We start from the raw sequence: 18,488 nt of genomic DNA, 5'->3' as shown, positions 1-18,488 counted from the left end.
TCTAGGGGATTGATGACCTCATATGTTAAGTCCCATAGTGCTCAGAGCCATTTGAACAATTATGGGACGTAATCTAGACATCAGATCATGGACAAACTCCTGCACCGGCAACACCTTCGCAATTATGGACGGTCATAGAAGTAGCCTGGCGCATTTCTACAAAGGACTTCCAATGAGCCCAGGCCACGTCGAGTTGCTGCACTACGCCGGGCAAAAGGATGTCCGACACGATATTAGGAGGTATCCCATGACTTCGTCATCTCACTGTAAACACGGAGCAAAACACGTGATTCAAGGTGTTCTGGATGGGAGAGGAAGATGTGTGGGAGAAAATAACAAATGTGTGGGTTCAACTCTATTAGCAGAACAAGAAGAGGACTGAATCTAAAATAAGACTGGGACTGCAACTGAGAGGTCTTAGGCGTGAGTCGTGCTTCGGTAGCTCAGTTGGTAGAGCACTTGCACGCAAAAGGCAAAGGTCCCGAGTTCGAGTCTCGGTCGGGCACACAGTTTTAATCTGCCAGGAAGTTTCATATCAGCGCACACTCCGCTGCAGAGTGAAATATCTCATTCTGGAAACATCCCCCAGGCTGTGGCTAAGCCATGTCTCCACAATATCCTTTCTTTCAGGAGTGCTAGTTCTGCAAGGTTCGCAGGAGAGCTTCTGCAAAGTTTGGAAGGTAGGAGACGAGGTACTGGCAGAAGTAAAGCTGTGAGTACCGGGCGTGAGTCGTGCTTCGGTAGCTCAGTTGGTAGAGCACTTGCCCGCGAAAGGCAAAGGTCCCGAGTTCGAGTCTCGGTCGGGCACACAGTTTTAATCTGCCAGGAAGTTTCATATGAGAGGTCTGATAGTTTTACTCTGCTTTTTTACGTTGCTGAAATATTTACTTCTTTTTTAAATTCTTGTATACAGGGTGTCCCAGGAGGAATGGCCAATACACGGGGATATAACATGAACGATTATTCGAACATAAGAGTCTAGTAAATATGGGCATACCTTCAGAGCTATGAACAGTTCATCTTCGATACTGTGAAGCAAATCTCTTCTACTACAGGCCCTTCATTTTCCTTATTTTGAGAGGTGGTAGTATGGACCCAAAAAGAAAAAAAGTCGACTAAACATAGTGCATACCTTAAGAGCTATCAGTACTTCTTTACGTTCGCCACTATGAAACACATATCTTCTTCTGACCAAGTGCTCACAGCTCTGAAGATACGCATTTTAGAATCCATATTTAGGGACAATTTTTTCTTGTTTTGGTCTATAATACCTCATCAAAAAATATGGAAAGCAGAAGAAATTTGCTTTTATGACATCGAAGATGAAGAATCATAATTTTTATGGTATGCATTCTACAGCCCATGTTTACTGAACATTTTTGTTTCGAATGGTCGTTCCCGTCATATCCCTGAATATTGATCATTCCTTCTAGATATCTTGTATTTTGCCTTAAGATGAAATCGTTCTCTCGAAACGCGTCATGGGACATGTGATCTTACCATGAAGTATATGCGGCCGTGGCAAAAATGTTAATATTTCACTACAGCTATTTCTAACGTTGATCTCACAGATTGAAACGAGTTGTCACTATCAGGGACAAAAACGTGTCGGGGAGCGGGGGAGGCAGCGGTGGTCACCTGCTGCTGGCTGGCGCCCGCCCCCTCGTAGTGGCGGACCTTCTCCTCGAGGCAGCGCAGCGTCTCCTGTATCTGGCGCAGCGTGGCGCTCTTCTCGTCCGGCCCCTCGCGCGCCGCGGCGCCGGCGCCCAGCTGTTCGAAGCGGCGCAGTATCTCGCGCACCGACAACTTCTCGTCCTCCTCGACGATGGTGTCCATGGAGCAGCCCGGCGGCCGCGCAGACTCGGCCAGCTGGCGCTTCCACCGCGACGGCCGCGGCCGGTCGTACGCGTCCTCGGCGCGCCGCCGCTTCGTCTCGAGCGCGGACGCCCTGTCCACCGCCGTCGCCTTGGGGATCACCACGAACGGCAGCGGCGGCTCCTCGTCGCTCTGGCGCACGATCGCGTCGTAGTACGCTTCCACGGCGGACGGGTCTGGCCTCATGTCCTCGTAACCGGCCTCTGACACGTCCGGGTCGCGGTCGTCCGGTCTCTCGTTCCTGGCGGCAGGCGACGCGGGACACGGGTCGCTCATCGACGACGAGCGGGAGCTCGCGGACGAAGGCGACGAAGAGGAGGCGGACGAAGAGGAGGAGGTGTTGAGCAGGAGGTACTCTTCCGAGGACACGGCCTGCCGCAGCAGCTCGACGACGTGCCTCTGCTCCCTGTCCAGATCGGTGGCGGAGCTGAGGGCGAGGTGCAGGTTCTGGCGAAGGCGTTCCAGCTCGCGCAGGCTGAGCCGCTCCTGCTCCAGCAGCGCGGCTCCGTCCAGAGGTCTCTTGGCATCCTGGCCTTCGAGCGCGTCACCGACCTCACACTTCCCACTGCCGTTCTGCTCCGCACTCTGTCCATTCTGCACGGTCGGAGGGCCACGAGTGTCGGTCGGTTTAGTATCTGAACCCTGGCCGCCGACGGCCGGTTCCCCAGCTGCCTCGGGATGGCCAGTCGGCCTTGCCCCGGCGTGACACCTGACGTCATCCGCGTCCTCCTTCCTTTCACCGCCCGCGGCGTCCGACCCGTTCGCGGCCTTCGACTTCTCTTCTCCCTCGAGTTGCTTTCCCATTGTGGCGGTCGCGCCGGTGGCGGAGAAGCTGGTCTCCCGACCTTCACCATTCACCTTGGCGGCCGAACCACTTCCATCACATGCCGTCTCGCCGTCCGCCCCGTTTTCTGCGCTGGACAACGATGCGCTCGACGGCCGCGAGTCGGTGTCCGCGTCCCCGTTTAGCGATTGTCGGACTCGGGCGGGCGCCTCGGCGCCGCTGGTGGATTCCGCGACGGACGGCGGCTCCGAGCCGGCTGAGGAGGCGGCAGAGGACTCGTGCTCACTGTGGAACTCGGCGAGCACGGCCTGCGACATGCGCTCCTTGCGGCGCTTCAACGTGGCCGGCAGCTCTTCCCAATTCGTACGCATGTCGCGCTCCAGCTGCTGCCGGCGTTCCTCTGGGCCCTGTTCCTGCGCCCGCTCCTGGTTACCCTCCCGACCGTCCTGCGGCTGCGACTTACTCGCTTTCTTCTTGAACCGAAATATGTGCAGCAGCTTTTGGTAGCCGTGATGGTGGTGGTGGTGATGGCTGCCATTCTTCTCCGTTGCGGGAGGCTGAGGAGCATCCTCGATGCTGCACAACCCGTCCTCAGACGGCATCTTCGACCTTACTCTATGTACTTTCCCAGATCTAAAATTTTCCAACACTTGCCTTGCACAAAAACGTCGATCAGGCGTCGCTGAAGTCCTCTGGATGGCGCTTCAAAGTTTCCTTTGCGAGGATCATTTCATAATCAATGTTACAATACATGCAACGTGGGTTACTGTTCAGTTCTTTGTTGCTCCAGTATCACTTGTACGGGGGCTCTTCACTTTCTGACGTCTGAGAAAGTTGATAACGAGCACGTATCGCGATGTTACTGGATGAAGTAATGTTATAGGCAACGTTGTCCTTCGCCGCCAAATGATATCCTCACGTTTAAGATTCACATCTGTTCGGCGCACTATTAAGCGGTGACAATATAAAATAATTGCGCGCTGCAGTTTAAGTTTGGCGCTGTTTCACAATGAAGCGGCGACGAGGTAGCTGCGCAAGAGCCAGGGAACTCGCGGCTGTTGCGTCGGAATAGAGAGGCTGAGCTAATTGCCGCGCCGTTGCGCAGTCAGCTGACGGGTGGCGTCTTCGGGCGATAGGATCGCTCGTTACACTCCCGCCGCGGGGTCTGTCCGTCCGCTAGACGGCCGGGACTTGCACTCGGCGCAGTGCGATGCCGGTCTCCGGTGACGTAACGAGCGCAGGAGGCGGGCGGGTCAAGGCTGTGGCAGACGCCGGAAGTCGAGTCGTCGCCGTGTCGCACGCGCCGTTGCTGCCGGAAGGCACCGCACGCGGCCGCCGACAATGGACTCGCACTTCCGCAGCCGGCGCGCCTTCCCACGGGGCATCGATTCCCGCAGCCACTGTACACAAAGACGCACACGAGCCGCGGGGCACGCCCTCCCGCCTATCGACCGCTCCACAAACAGCAAAAAGCCACTCGCAACCGAAGCCACCGCTGCCACGCCCACCCGTCCTGGGTGTCTCTGTGCGCTAGCCAGAAGCCGTAGCCACCGCGGGTTCTTCGGGATACGCGGCGCCGAGTAACGACCGTGGCATTACCGGTCTGTCCAGAACAGCCCGTCGAGTTTCTCCCGCTCGCCGGCGCGACGGATGTGATTTCTTATTTAGATACGTTTCACCGTGTCGGCAAACAGTTCGGCCGCGATGGACGGGTAACGAGTGTGGTGGGCACCGAATGTAGGACGCGGCAGGTCCTCGGCGCGGCCGAGCCTCCAGATGACGCCTCCGAGCTCGGAGAAAGGCGCCGGCTGCGTTCCACACTAATTGCACTCGCGGGCAATCTTCCCCGGCTGCCAAATTGTTCCGCCCGTAAAGGCACAAGTGTTCTGACACAGAAACGAGAACTCCAGGTGTCGAATATCCCTTGGCACAGCGTCTTATACGATATTTATTTCTAAACTGTGCGTTATACCTCTCGTATAAAATACGCTACTCTTACATTAAATTCAGAAATACACTAATCTCCGAGCAAAAAAATAATAGAACGTCTGAGTTGCATATCAAAGGCGATTAAACGGCCGACGAGTTGCGCAACAGGTTGTCATGAAGTGTTCATCCTCTCCACACCAGCGGATCTGCCACGGCATTGTTCCGTCGCTGACAAGTAGCTCCGGGCTGCGAATACTCTCTGTCACACAAGCACTGACAGTTGACGACACTTCACTGTAGTAAATGTCATTGCACAAACATCAACTGGAGTCGGACGAGACTACATTTTGTCACTACTGGAACTAAGCGAACGCACACACCACACGGCGGATGGTAACGACTGTCAGGCACCGCACATTACTGTATTTACCGGTAACGCGACGCGAGAGAGAGAGAGAGCGGCGCTCGAGTGCTCGCGGCTGACTGTCGGCGCGTTCGCGCGGGAGGACACGAGGGGACTGCGGCTGGATGCTGGCTGTCAGTGTGCCGCGCTGCGCCGTGTGGTGGTGGGGGCGGGCTTCATGCTAGGGCGGGAAGGGGGAGGGGGGGGGGGGAGCACCTGGCAGTTGCGTAATAACTCCGCGGGACTGCCGCCTATGATCAACAGACGTGTCACACGCGGCCGCCTCCCAGCGCCAAATGCTAAGCGCGGGTCGTCCGACTTACCTTCTGTTCCTGCCATCTGTTCTGCCCTTCCCATCTGAATTAACTTCTCCCTATACATCGTGTACGGGGCACAGTTAAACAGTTATGCATCATAAACTGACTTTAGGATAGTCGTCTCCATTATGGACGACAGTAGCGACAATCTTATCTGGAATACAGAAGTAACATTCTGCTAGTCTTTTGTACAAATATGGAATAAATGTGCAGGACGTCCGAATTATCTCCATATATATAACAGTCAATGTCTCGACTGACAGACTCACTCACTGACTCATCATCGCCCAGTCCAAAGCACTAAGGATAGAAACTCGAAATTTGCAGATAGTGTTCAAATTATAGCGTGGACGTCATTTAAGAAGGGATTTTTCGATGTTTCATTCCTAAGAGCGTGAAATAGTGGATTAAAGGTTTCTTGTAATTATGTCACTATTACGCAATTTTGAAGATAGGCCTGCGGAAATTGGTTTCCTCCTTCAGAAATAAACAAATATGTGTTTCAGCGTTTTTGAGAATATAATCCCTACAGGAGTGAAATAGTGGGTGAAATTTTATTGAAAATAAATCATATTGAAGAACTAATACAGTATTTTTAAAGATACATCTATGAAGATTTGTAATTGACTTCTCGGTTAAAAGTAAAAAGTTAAGTGTTTCAGGGTTCTTTGAAATTCAACCCCTAAGAGGGTGAAATAGAGAATGAATTTTTTATGAAATATTTCAGTATGAAAGCATTTTTATAGCTACATCTATGGAATTCAATATTTGGCTTATCTATTGGATACTTAAAAAAACGCATTTCACTGTTTTTCGAAATTCAACCCCTAAGGTGCTGAAATAGAGGGTAAAACATTTTATGAAATATTTCATTGCCAAAGCATTTTTAAAACTAAATCTATGAAAATTAATATTACATTCTCAGTCAGAAACCAAAAGACATGTGTTTCACTGTTTTTGGAAATTCAACCTCTAAGAGAGGAAACAGGATTCACTGACTCATCAGCGTCCAGCACAAACTGCTAACGTCAGACACTTGAAATTTGCAGATGGTGTTGATCTTATAGTGTAGGTATCGTTTAAGAAGGGATTGTTCGAATTCCACTCCAACGGGAGTGAAATAGGGAATGAAATGCTTTTTGAAAATATGTCACTATTAAGGCAATTTTGAAATTAGAACTTCGAAAATTGGTATTTGGTTTCTCAGTCAAAAATAAAACAACACGTGTGTGTGTGCGTGTGTGTGTTGTGTGTGACCACACTGCTGAGGTCATCGGTCCCTAAACTTACACACTGCTTGAACTAACTTATGCTAAGAACAACAAACACACCCATGCCCGACGGAGGACTCGAACCTCCGGCAGGAGGGGCGGCGCAATCCGTGACATGGCGCCTCAAACCGCGCATCAACTCCGCGCGGCAAAACGACAGGTGTTTCACCATTTTTTTAAATTCAACCACTCAGGGGATAAAATAGTGAGTAAAAGATTTTTTGAAAACAGAATCGATATTAAAGAACTGCTGAAGCATTGTTAAAGCTAAGTCTATGAAAACTGGTATTTGAGTTCTTGGTTAGAAATAAAAAACGCCTGTTACATTGTTTTTGGAAATTCAGCCACCTACGAGAGTGCAAAATGGGATGAAAAGTTTTAGAAATTATTTTATTTTGATAGTATTTTCAAAACTACAGCTTCTCTGTTAGAAATAAAAAATACGTGTTTCACTGTTTTTGAAAATTCAACCGCCAAGAGGGTGAAGTAGGGGTAAAAATTTCTAAGAAAATACTTCGTTATATTAAAAAAATTTTAAAGCTGAATCTATGAAAATTAGTATTTCAATTATCGGTTAGATACAAAGAAATTTCTGTTAGAGGCGAAAGTTTCTATGGAAATATCGCCACAAGAATGCAAAATGCGTGATTAACAAAAAACTTGGATTCCAGCTACCAGAATCGCTTTTGGCCTTAATTACCTTGAAATGCTTAGAATGTGTTTCAGTGTATTAACAACATAAAAATTTGATTAAGGAAAAACAAAACAAAAAAATCTTTGCAGACCATACAATCTGCGCGAACGAAACAGCGGGCGCTAAGCTATTATTTCATAAACCGTTCAAGATATTGGGGGGAAAAGTTCACCAAATGTCAGTTCGTAAAGTGGCGGGTATTTAACTGTTAGGCCACTTACTGTTTATGCACCGCACTAATAAAGCCTTTTCTTCTAATGTAAATGACGCATTTTGCATTCTTCTAAACAGTCACGACGTGAAACGTAGCTATAATACAGCATATTTGTGTAAAAGCGAAATGCCAATACTTGCACCAGCTCCAATTTATTCACGATCGTTTTCAACCCATTACGCTCGTTCGCAAAAGATAATCATCTTCAACGCAGACAGAACATATTTTTAGCTTTTCACGGCATAATAAATAAGCCATTACATTTGGGGCATGATCGAATTCCGAGGATAGGCGGCAGATAAACAGACGAAATATCTGTGGAAGAGATGGAACTTGCACAATTGCATGCCCAAAATTTAAAGGATTCTCATTCGTAATATTTGAAACTAGGGGTAAGATAGATACCGCCTACAGGAAAATTAAAGAGACCTTTGGAGAGAAGAGAACCACTTGTATGAATATCAAGAGCTCAGATGGAAACCCAGTTCTAAGCAAAGAAGGGAAGGCAGAAAGGTGGAAGGAGTATATGGAGGGTCTATACAAGGGCGATGTACTCGAGGACAATATTATGGAAATGGAAGAGGATGTAGATGAAGACGAAATGGGAGATAAGATACTGCGTGAAGAGTTTGACAGAGCACTGAAAGACCTGAGTCGAAACAAGGCCCCGGGAGTAGACAACATTCCATTAGAACTACTGATGGCCTCGGGAGAGCCAGTCATGACAAAACTCTACCATCTGGTGAGCACGATGTATGAGACAGGCGAAATACCCTCAGACTTCAAGAAGAATATAATAATTCCAATCCCAAAGAAAGCAGGTGTTGACAGATGCGAAAATTACCGAACTATCAGTTTAAAAAGTCACAGCTGCAAAATACTAACGCGAATTCTTTACAGACGAATCGAAAAACTGGCAGAAGCCGACCTCGGGGAAGATCAGTTTGGATTCCGTAGAAATGTTGGAACACGTGAGGCAATACTAACCTTACGACTTATCTTAGAAGAAAGATTAAGAAAAGGCAAACCTACGTTTCTAGCATTTGTTGACTTAGAGAAAGCTTTTGACAATGTTAACTGGAATACTCTCTTTCAAATTCTGAAGGTGGCAGGGGTAAAATACAGGGAGCGAAAGGCTATTTACAATTTGTACAGAAACCAGATGGCAGTTATAAGAGTCGAGGGGCATGAAAGGGAAGCAGTGGTTGGGAAAGGAGTGAGACAGGGTTGTAGCCTCTCCCCGATGTTATTCAATCTGTATATTGAGCAAGCAGTAAAGGAAACAAAAGAAAAATTCGGAGTAGGTATTAAAATTCATGGAGAAGAAGTAAAAACTTTGAGGTTCGCCGATGACATTGTAATTCTGTCAGAGACAGCAAAAGACTTGGAAGAGCAGTTGAACGGAATGTACAGTGTCTTGAAAGGAGGATATAAGATGAACATCAACAAAAGCAAAACGAGGATAACGGAATGTAGTGAAATTAAGTCGGGTGATGCTGAGGGAATTAGATTAGGAAATGAGACACTTAAAGTAGTAAAGGAGTTTTGCTACTTAGGGAGTAAAATAACTGATGATGGTCGAAGTAGAGAGGATATAAAATGTAGACTGGCAATGGCAAGGAAAGCGTTTCTCAAGAAGAGAAATTTGTTAACATCGAGTATAGATTTAAGTGTCAGGAAGTCGTTTCTGAAAGTATTTGTATGGAGTGTAGCCATGTATGGAAGTGAAACATGGACGATAACTGCACTCCTGGAAATGGAAAAAAGAACACATCGACACCGGTGTGTCAGACCCACCATACTTGCTCCGGACACTGCGAGAGGGCTGTACAAGCAATGATCACACGCACGGCACAGCGGACACACCAGGAACCGCGGTGTTGGCCGTCGAATGGCGCTAGCTGCGCAGCATTTGTGCACCGCCGCCGTCAGTGTCAGCCAGTTTGCCGTGGCATACGGAGCTCCATCGCAGTCTTTAACACTGGTAGCATGCCGCGACAGCGTGGACGTGAACCGTATGTGCAGTTGACGGACTTTGAGCGAGGGCGTATAGTGGGCACGCGGGAGGCCGGGTGGACGTACCGCCGAATTGCTCAACACGTGGGGCGTGAGGTCTCCACAGTACATCGATGTTGTCGCCAGTGGTTGGCGGAAGGTGCACGTGCCCGTCGACCTGGGACCGGACCGCAGCGACGCACGGATGCACGCCAAGACCGTAGGATCCTACGCAGTGCCGTAGGGGACCGCACCGCCACTTCCCAGCAAATTAGGGACACTGTTGCTCCTGGGGTATCGGCGAGGACCATTCGCAACCGTCTCCATGAAGCTGGGCTACGGTCCCGCACACCGTTAGGCCGTCTTCTGCTCACGCCCCAACATCGTGCAGCCCGCCTCCAGTGGTGTCGCGACAGGCGTGAATGGAGGGACGAATGGAGACGTGTCGTCTTCAGCGATGAGAGTCGCTTCTGCCTTGGTGCCAATGATGGTCGTATGCGTGTTTGGCGCCGTGCAGGTGAGCGCCACAATCAGGACTGCATACGACCGAGGCACACAGGGCCAACACCCGGCATCATGGTGTGGGGAGCGATCTCCTACACTGGCCGTACACCACTGGTGATCGTCGAGGGGACACTGAATAGTGCACGGTACATCCAAACCGTCATCGAACCCATCGTTCTACCATTCCTAGAGCGGCAAGGGAACTTGCTGTTCCAACAGGACAATGCACGTCCGCATGTATCCCGTGCCACCCAACGTGCTCTAGAAGGTGTAAGTCAACTACCCTGGCCAGCAAGATCTCCGGATCTGTCCCCCATTGAGCATGTTTGGGACTGGATGAAGCGTCGTCTCACGCGGTCTGCACGTCCAGCATGAACGCTGGTCCAACTGAGGGGCCAGGTGGAAATGGCATGGCAAGCCGTTCCACAGGACTACATCCAGCATCTCTACGATCGTCTCCATGGGAGAATAGCAGCCTGCATTACTGCGAAAGGATGATATACACTGTACTAATGCCGACATTGTGCATGCTCTGTTGCCTGTGTCTATGTGCCTGTGGTTCTGTCAGTGTGATCATGTGATGTATCTGACCCCAGGAATGTGTCAATAAAGTTTCCCCTTCCTAGGACAATGAATTCACGGTGTTCTTATTTCAATTTCCAGGAGTGTAGTTTGGACAAGAAGAGAATAGAAGCTTTCGAAATGTGGTGCTACAGAAGAATGCTGAAGATAAGGTGGGTAGATCACGTAACTAATGAGGAGGTATTGAATAGGATTGGGGAGAAGAGAAGTTTGTGGCACAACTTGACTAGAAGAAGGGATCGGTTGGTAGGACATGTTTTGAGGCATCAAGGGATCATAAATTTAGCATTGGAGGGCAGCGTGGAGGGTAAAAATCGTAGAGGGAGACCAAGAGATGAATACACTAAGCAGATTCAGAAGGATGTAGATTGCAGTAGGTACTGGGAGATGAAGAAGCTTACACAGGATAGATTAGCATGGAGAGCTGCATCCAACCAGTCTCAGGGCTGAAGACCACAACAACAATATTTGAAAACAAAAAATGTTCAAATGTGTGTGAAATCTTACGGGACTTAACTGCTAAGGTCATCAGTCCATAAACTTACACACTACTTAACCTAAATTATCCTAAGGATAAACACACACACCCATGCCCGAGGGAGGACTCGAACTTCCGCCAGGACCAGCCGATTTGAAAACAGGCACCCGTGTCTAGGCAACAGTAAATAAAACCGGGCGTAAATACTTTGCAGCATTTTACGTTGGAGCACATATTACGAGTTTAAAAAAGAAACTATGAAGGCGAACAATTGATATTTGCACCTATTACATTTTATACAAACCGACTGCACGATAACAGCAGCAGCACGGGCAAAGCAGTCACTTGGCAAACTCGCTATTTTCATTTAGGGAGATTTCGTAGTTCACAATCATGTTTCGCAGCATCATTTGGTCAATATACGGCAATGCAAGGCCGCTACATGTAAGTCTGCAACAATTGCCTCATAATGTGTTTTCCAGTGCCGCGGTATTATTAACTTAAGACTTAACGCAAATTTGTATTTAGTTGCGGTTTTTTAATTTCCCTAAATATCTTATCAACGACTTTCAGTTCTAGCCATGGTTTTATACACGGTTTCCCCTTGTTGTAGGACGAAAGTCGGAAGTATTCCAAAAGCGCTCCAAGTAATCTTAACAGTAACAGATACAACAAAATGACCCACAAAACACATTGGCTTCATTAGGCGTACAAGCAGTGCCCTCAAACAGGCACTTCTGAGGAGTGAGGGGATGACGACGACGACGAAAAGAGCTAATAAAATTAACGGCATTGATGAGGAGTGTATAATATGATACTAGTTAAAATTTGCTCTGAAACTTCTCGCGAAAAGGTGCAGGGAACAAGCTAAATATCACGGCCAAACCTGTCACGTCATCCTTGTTTCACTTGCTTTTCCAAATACAGGGGAGAAACGGAGATACACTAGCTATGCCGGATGCTGTGTGTTCATTTAGGGTCTTAGAACCAAGAATCTAGCCAGCTCAGTAAACAACTATTACACTACAACATTACGTAGACGCTAAACAACGATACAAAAACCAACTCCAAAAGACCAGACAAAACCACTGGGACAAATTTGTAAAGTACAGCACACAAAACAACATCTGGAGGGTATCTTTTAAGATACAAACAGAGCGTTTAAAGACTCCAACAGCACTGTCAACGCTTAGAAGACCGGACAGCATGTTCATAAAAAGTTGAAGATGCTCAGTAACTTTTGAGTTAATCTTTCCTGATGACGACTACACACAAGACAACCGACAATATTCAAACTTACGAAGAAAATTAACTGAACATTATTCGAATAACAGAGTCACTGCCCCTTTTGCACTTAAGACATTGCCTTGGCAAATGGAAAATTAAAAAAAATTAGGAAAACCCCTGGCTCAGATGGCATTCACTTGACAACGATCAAAAACACTGATCAACAAATTATATATTACCTAACAGACTTAATAAACGGCGCATTGCTAGAGGAAAGAATACCAACATTATGGAAAACTGCCAACGCAGTAATAATTAAAAAGTCGAGCTATCGAGACCCGATTGATCCAAAGACCTACAACCCCACATGCCTTATCAACAACCTAGCGAAAATACAAGAAAGGTCACAATGTGACAGACTACAATCACACACACAGCTAGTCGGACTAAATCCCTATCGGTACGGCTTCAGACAACACAGATCTATAGACTACACAGTAAACAGAATAACAGAAATAATACAGACAACTAATGACAAATATGCAGGGCTAAACTAATAAGACACTGCTAGAGCTTTTAACAACCTCTGGTGGCCGGCTTTCTTCGGAAAACTAAGAGATGTAGGGACTCCATCAGCTTTGTATAATAGCCTGGTAGACTACTGCAAGCACAGAATAATTGAATGGAAGTCTGGCCACAAGGAGGTTGTCAAAAAAGATTACCAAAGGATGTCCACAAGGATCCACTTGCGTGCCAATACTCTGGGACATTGCCAACGAGCCCCTGTTGAATAAAGTCAATGAAAATAACAGAGGAAAAGGGGTGGTGGCATACGCTGACGAGCTGCTGGTTGTAGAGTCAGCAAATTCAAGACTAGAATTAAAACCAACGGCCACACAACTCCTTGAAAGTATTAACAATTGGTGTACAAATAAAAAAACTGTCTACAGCAGCTAACAAAACAGTGTACCTGTTATTAGAGGGGACTCTTAAAAGGAAGCCTATAATAAAACTACATAATATCTCAGTTAAGAACAGGGAAGTAACTAGATACATCTGGACAATTAAACTTCAATGAACACACAAGACTAATTACTGGTAAAGCGTTGACAATAAAGCATAAATTAGTTAGACTTAACACGGCCCAATTTGAACTTTCTCTACAGACTACGCGGATCTATCACATGGCGCTCTTTGAATCAACAGTTAGTTTTGCTGCGAGCACCTAGGCACACCGCCTCAGACTGACCGCACTAAGAACATTAAAGGAGTGTGCTCATCAGAAGATCTGATGCTTTTAGAACAACATCCATAGAGGCACTGTGCGTGGTCATTGGTGAGTGCCCCGTTGATGTTACTGTTAGGCGCCGAGCGCGACATAATGATAAAAGAAAGGTAGACCACACAAAACACAATACATAACTGAACGCAACATAGCATATCGAAAGCAGAATAACATATGGCGGACTGAGACATGGCACGAGGAACAGGCCGACGTGTCTATTCTTTTTCTTCTAATATACGAGCATGCATAAGATTAAAATATATTGACCCCATAAGAGGAATGACCCCCTTGTCTGACGGAACGTGGCCCATATGCCGCCCATCTCCATCGTTTTCTGAAAGTATTCGTATGGAGTGTAGCCATATATGGAAATGAAACATGGACGATAAATAGTTTGGACAAGAAGAGAATAGAAGCTTTCGAAATGTGGTGCTACAGAAGAATGCTGAAGATTAGATGGGTAGATCACATAACTAATGAGGAGGTATTGAATAGAATTGGGGAGAAGAGGAGTTTGTGGCACAACTTGACAAGAAGACGGGACCGGTTGGTAGGACATGTTCTGAGGCATCAAGGGATCACAAATTTAGCATTGGAGGGCAGCGTGGAGGGTAAAAATCGTAGAGGGAGACCAAGAGATGAATACACTAAGCAGATTCAGAAGGATGTAGGTTGCAGTAAGTACTGGGAGATGAAGAAGCTTGCACAGGATAGAGTAGCATGGAGAGCTGCATCAAACCAGTCTCAGGACTGAAGACCACAACAACATAATGATTATTTATTTATGTTTTCTTATTTCTACCAAATCCTATTCTTTATCTCTGTATTTTATTTTATAACCTGTATTTACAGTAACAAAGAACTAAAAAGGAATTCTAATTTTTAATACACAATGTCACACTAGTAATTGTGTTAGTAGAACTGTATTAGTAATAATACCGCCCACAAATTGTTATAAAGATAGTGGGCTAATAAATAAATAAATAAAATGTTCATTTAGAATATCTCTTAATTCTTTGTGAAAAGTTTATCTGAAAATTTTATCATTCGTATATAATTATATCCTTCTTTTCAACAGCTCTGAATGAGGTTAAGCAACCTTAACTGTTCTCTTTTTCCACAAGACGATAGTCGCTTCAATATGTAGGTAGATAAACGAAGCTATAATAATTAACTACATATTAAAATGCTACGTACTTCATGTACAGTCATTTGTCGAAAACTTCGTTGTTGTATATTAAGCTGTTTATGAGACATTGAATGTCTACATTAACTGCGACTTCCAGTATAAAGCAACTATAGTCCTTTCTCCGATTTACGGGAACCTGTGTGTCTGCTTTAGATTCAATACTATTAGCCGTTCAGAAAGAAAGCATCGCGCCTATTATTATTGTCATGGGGACATTACAAGACATCAGAATTTATAGTGAACTAAATCGAGATATACCATCTGATAAAGTTAAAAAAATAGCGCCTAACGAATGAAAAAGTTGTCTGTATCGCTGGATAATATTAAAGGAAATCCAGACCAATGTAGGCGACATTTTTACCGATTTACTAATCGGTTGCACATCTTGAATGTCGAACTACTGCGAGATAATACTCATAAACGAATAGACAAAAATAGCACGGTCCCACAGTACAATCACAAATCTGATGATTGGTGTAAACACTACACTCGTTGTAGTTATGGTAGTACTGGAAGCGGAGTGTCCCTATGCGGTATATTCCTCGGACTCAACAACCTATTCAGTGTCGACTTCCAGTTTAACGCGAGATCCGAAACAGAGAGGAGTTTTAAATTATCACGTACCAAAAATATTGTCGCAGATGAGCACTGCATAAGTACCACAAAATATACCATACAGGAACCCACAGCTAAAAATCTGAGTATTTAATCACATTTCAATTTATCTCACTACCGCAAATGTACAACTGGGGCACACACAAAGAACCACATAACAGTGAAAGAGGAAGTCATTGCGAAGTCCTGTGACGTAGCAGGTACTACTCGGCTCTTTTGCTGCACGTGTTGGGCTGTCAGGCTTCGCTGGCCCTTCGCTCACACAGCCTGAGAATCTTTCTGCCCAAACGTATCTACCGTAAGAACAGGATAGTTATCTCCTAAGGCAATGGTAGTCAGTAGTAGCTGAGTTGGTTACCATCATCGTTAACACCATGCAAAACTATTGTGGGTCTCGAACTGTTGAATGCAATGAGTTTGCTATCGGTTTCGGAAGGGAAATTACTATTGAACACGTTATTTTACAACTTTGTTTTTGTTAGAACATTGTGTGGTGTCACCGCCAGACACCACACTTGCTAGGTGGTAGCCTTTAAATCGGCCGCGGTCCGTTAGTATACGTCGGATCCGCGTGTCGCCATTATCAGTGATTGCAGACCGAGCGCCGCCACACGGCAGGTCTAGTCTAGAGACTCCCTGGCACTCGCCCAGTTGTACAGCCGACCTTGCTAGCGATGGTTCACTGTCTACATATGCTCTCATTTGCCGAGACGACAGTTCAGCATAGCCTTCATCTACGTCATTTGCTACGACCTAGCAAGGCGCCATATTCAGTTACTATGAATCTATTCTGAACAGATAATATTGTGAATCATGTACTGTAAAGAGCGACGTTCAGCATTAATGGATTAAAGTATCAAACTAATTACGTCCGCTTTCTGAATTCTAATTCCTTGTCATGTTCCAGACCTCACGTCAGTATAGTCCTTCCCTCCTCACGCCAGCCTGCGTGAGCTAAAACGCGTGCATTTCGGCCTCCTCTAGTAACACGGTGTTGGCTCTTCAGCCAGCACGAAACATTGTATCTCCGTGATGTTTGTTTAGTAATCCGTAAAGCGCAGAACTTTTTAGTTTCTGTATCGTACATTCTATTTTCCATTTGTCCTTTTATTCATAATGGGAAATGTCAGTGTACGTCTTTACACGAATATTTATCTTTATGAGAGCAAAAAGTGTAAAACATAGTATAACATTGAACACGACAGATTGACAAATGAATGTTTGACACAATAAAAAGACATAGATTCTGGTAGATAATTTAAAACATAAAAGGCGGAGTAGGTGATGAATTAAAAGATTGACACAGATGGAACTGCAACAGAATGTTCCATGAAAGACAAAAGACAGAGGGACAAGCGCATAACTTAAAATAGTAAAAAGCCAGTGCGAAGTGATGAGTGGGTCTAGATCGCCAGGAAGAGAGGTATCATGGGGATGTAGTAGCTGCGGTAGTGCTTAAGAGGGTGTCTGTGCGGACGGATGGATAGCAGAGGAATTCGGGAGGGTGAAAAGGGATGAGGGACGCCATACCGGACCATATCCTGTGCTACCCGCAAACTCAACATCATGAAAATATTTTGTTAAATGTCTCAAGTCCGGATTTTGCTTGGATAGTCCCTCAGTGCGGGGCATGAAAGTCTGCGAGATCTCAAACTTAGCTGTGACTTCATCTTATCTGTGACCTTTATTTTTTTAATCTTTTTATTTCTTCTGTAGGTAATAGGGAAAGGCATCATGCAACCATCTATAATTGCCCTAATATCTAATAATACATTTCGAATACATAAATTTGTTATCCTAACAGTATGAACAACTTCACGTACTCACATTGTGACACTACAGCCTCTAAGCCTTGCCTCTGCTAAATGTACGAAATGTAGTTGGCGACTGGAATAGGTGGGATTGCCGGGGTGAGAGGAAGGTGTTGCTCTCGTAGTTTCAGGTAGGATGTAGGGCACTGCATGAACTGCAGTCACTGTAGGAGGTACATTTGCGAGATGAGCGGCGAGTTGGCCCACACTCAGTCGAAACATTTTTAACATGAGGCACTGTAGCGGAAGGCGTTGTTTAACTGCATTACGTGGACTCGAGCGTTGTTGGGATTTTAACACTCTTATCGATGCTACAACAACCAACAGATTAAAAAAGATTTTGGAATGCGAGATAAACGGTAGTTTTAGCCTACAAGCTTGCGCACACCTACGACATTTGGTAGCTGTCCTCTCCTCCGGCTTTTGAACAAATTTCGATACAATTCACAGGGTCACACAACATTATAATTGAAATACTGTGGCATTTAATTCAGTCACTTTCTTGCCACTTGCTCCCTGTCGAGAATGAGGTCCAAGTCGACCAAGACCACGTGTTACATTTCTTTCACCGACAACGAAGACGTTATTGCGGCCGGGTGGACAATTCATCGTCACTAAATCTTGCAACGAAGTATTTGTGGAATCACGTCGATTAACAAGCTCGAAGGAGATATAAATGCTATCCTCTTCAGTGATCTTATCATCGTAAAAGATGATCCTCCGGTAAAGGGCGCCATTTGGGGAGTCTTTCCAAATGCTTGCGACAGTACAATCCTCTCTTGTTTATGTTCTCGTTAGTCATCCGCAGCAACAGCGAAACACACGAACGCAATAGCCAGGAGGATAATTAGAGGCAGCTCGCGACCACCGCAGTGAGAACGAAGGCCAGTGATTCATAACCCGTTCTCCTTGCAGCGTTCCCTCATGCGGCGCACTTTGCCTTCCTTTCTAGGCGTCAGCGCGAACACTGTCAGGCGGTCGGCCAACCACAGCTTTGAACTAGCCGACTGAGCAATGAATTCAATGTTCGCCTTACTTCGCGACTATCGAGTCCGGTCTGTAGTTTCCCTCCACAAGGTGAAACTGTTGCAGCGAATCGATCGCTGCTGCGCTCAAGTGACAGCGAAAGTGGTTCCCATTCCTTAAGCCTGGAATGGGCTGCTCTTACGCAAGTATGCTAATAGATGCTGCGAAAGGGCCAGAAAAAATACCACACTATTCGATAACTGAACGATACATATGAAAAAAACCTTTCGCCCTACACATACATACATACACAGTGAGTTAAAGAAAGCTGAAGAGATTAAATATATTA

The 18,488-nt window shown here is 46.0% G+C and overlaps 1 protein-coding gene across 1 annotated transcript in view; it reads right to left on the bottom strand.

Moving 5' to 3' along the window:
• LOC124776994 (unconventional myosin-XV-like) overlaps positions 1-18,488 on the bottom strand; it is a 465,068-nt gene that overhangs the window by 76,091 nt on the left and 370,489 nt on the right. The gene's annotated exons all lie outside the window — the stretch shown is intronic.

The sequence above is a fragment of the Schistocerca piceifrons genome, chromosome 2 (assembly GCF_021461385.2).
Source record: "Schistocerca piceifrons isolate TAMUIC-IGC-003096 chromosome 2, iqSchPice1.1, whole genome shotgun sequence".
NCBI lineage: Eukaryota > Metazoa > Arthropoda > Insecta > Orthoptera > Acrididae > Schistocerca > Schistocerca piceifrons.
The sequence above is the reverse complement of the archived record's forward strand: the minus strand, read 5'-3'. Positions and strand labels throughout refer to the sequence as shown.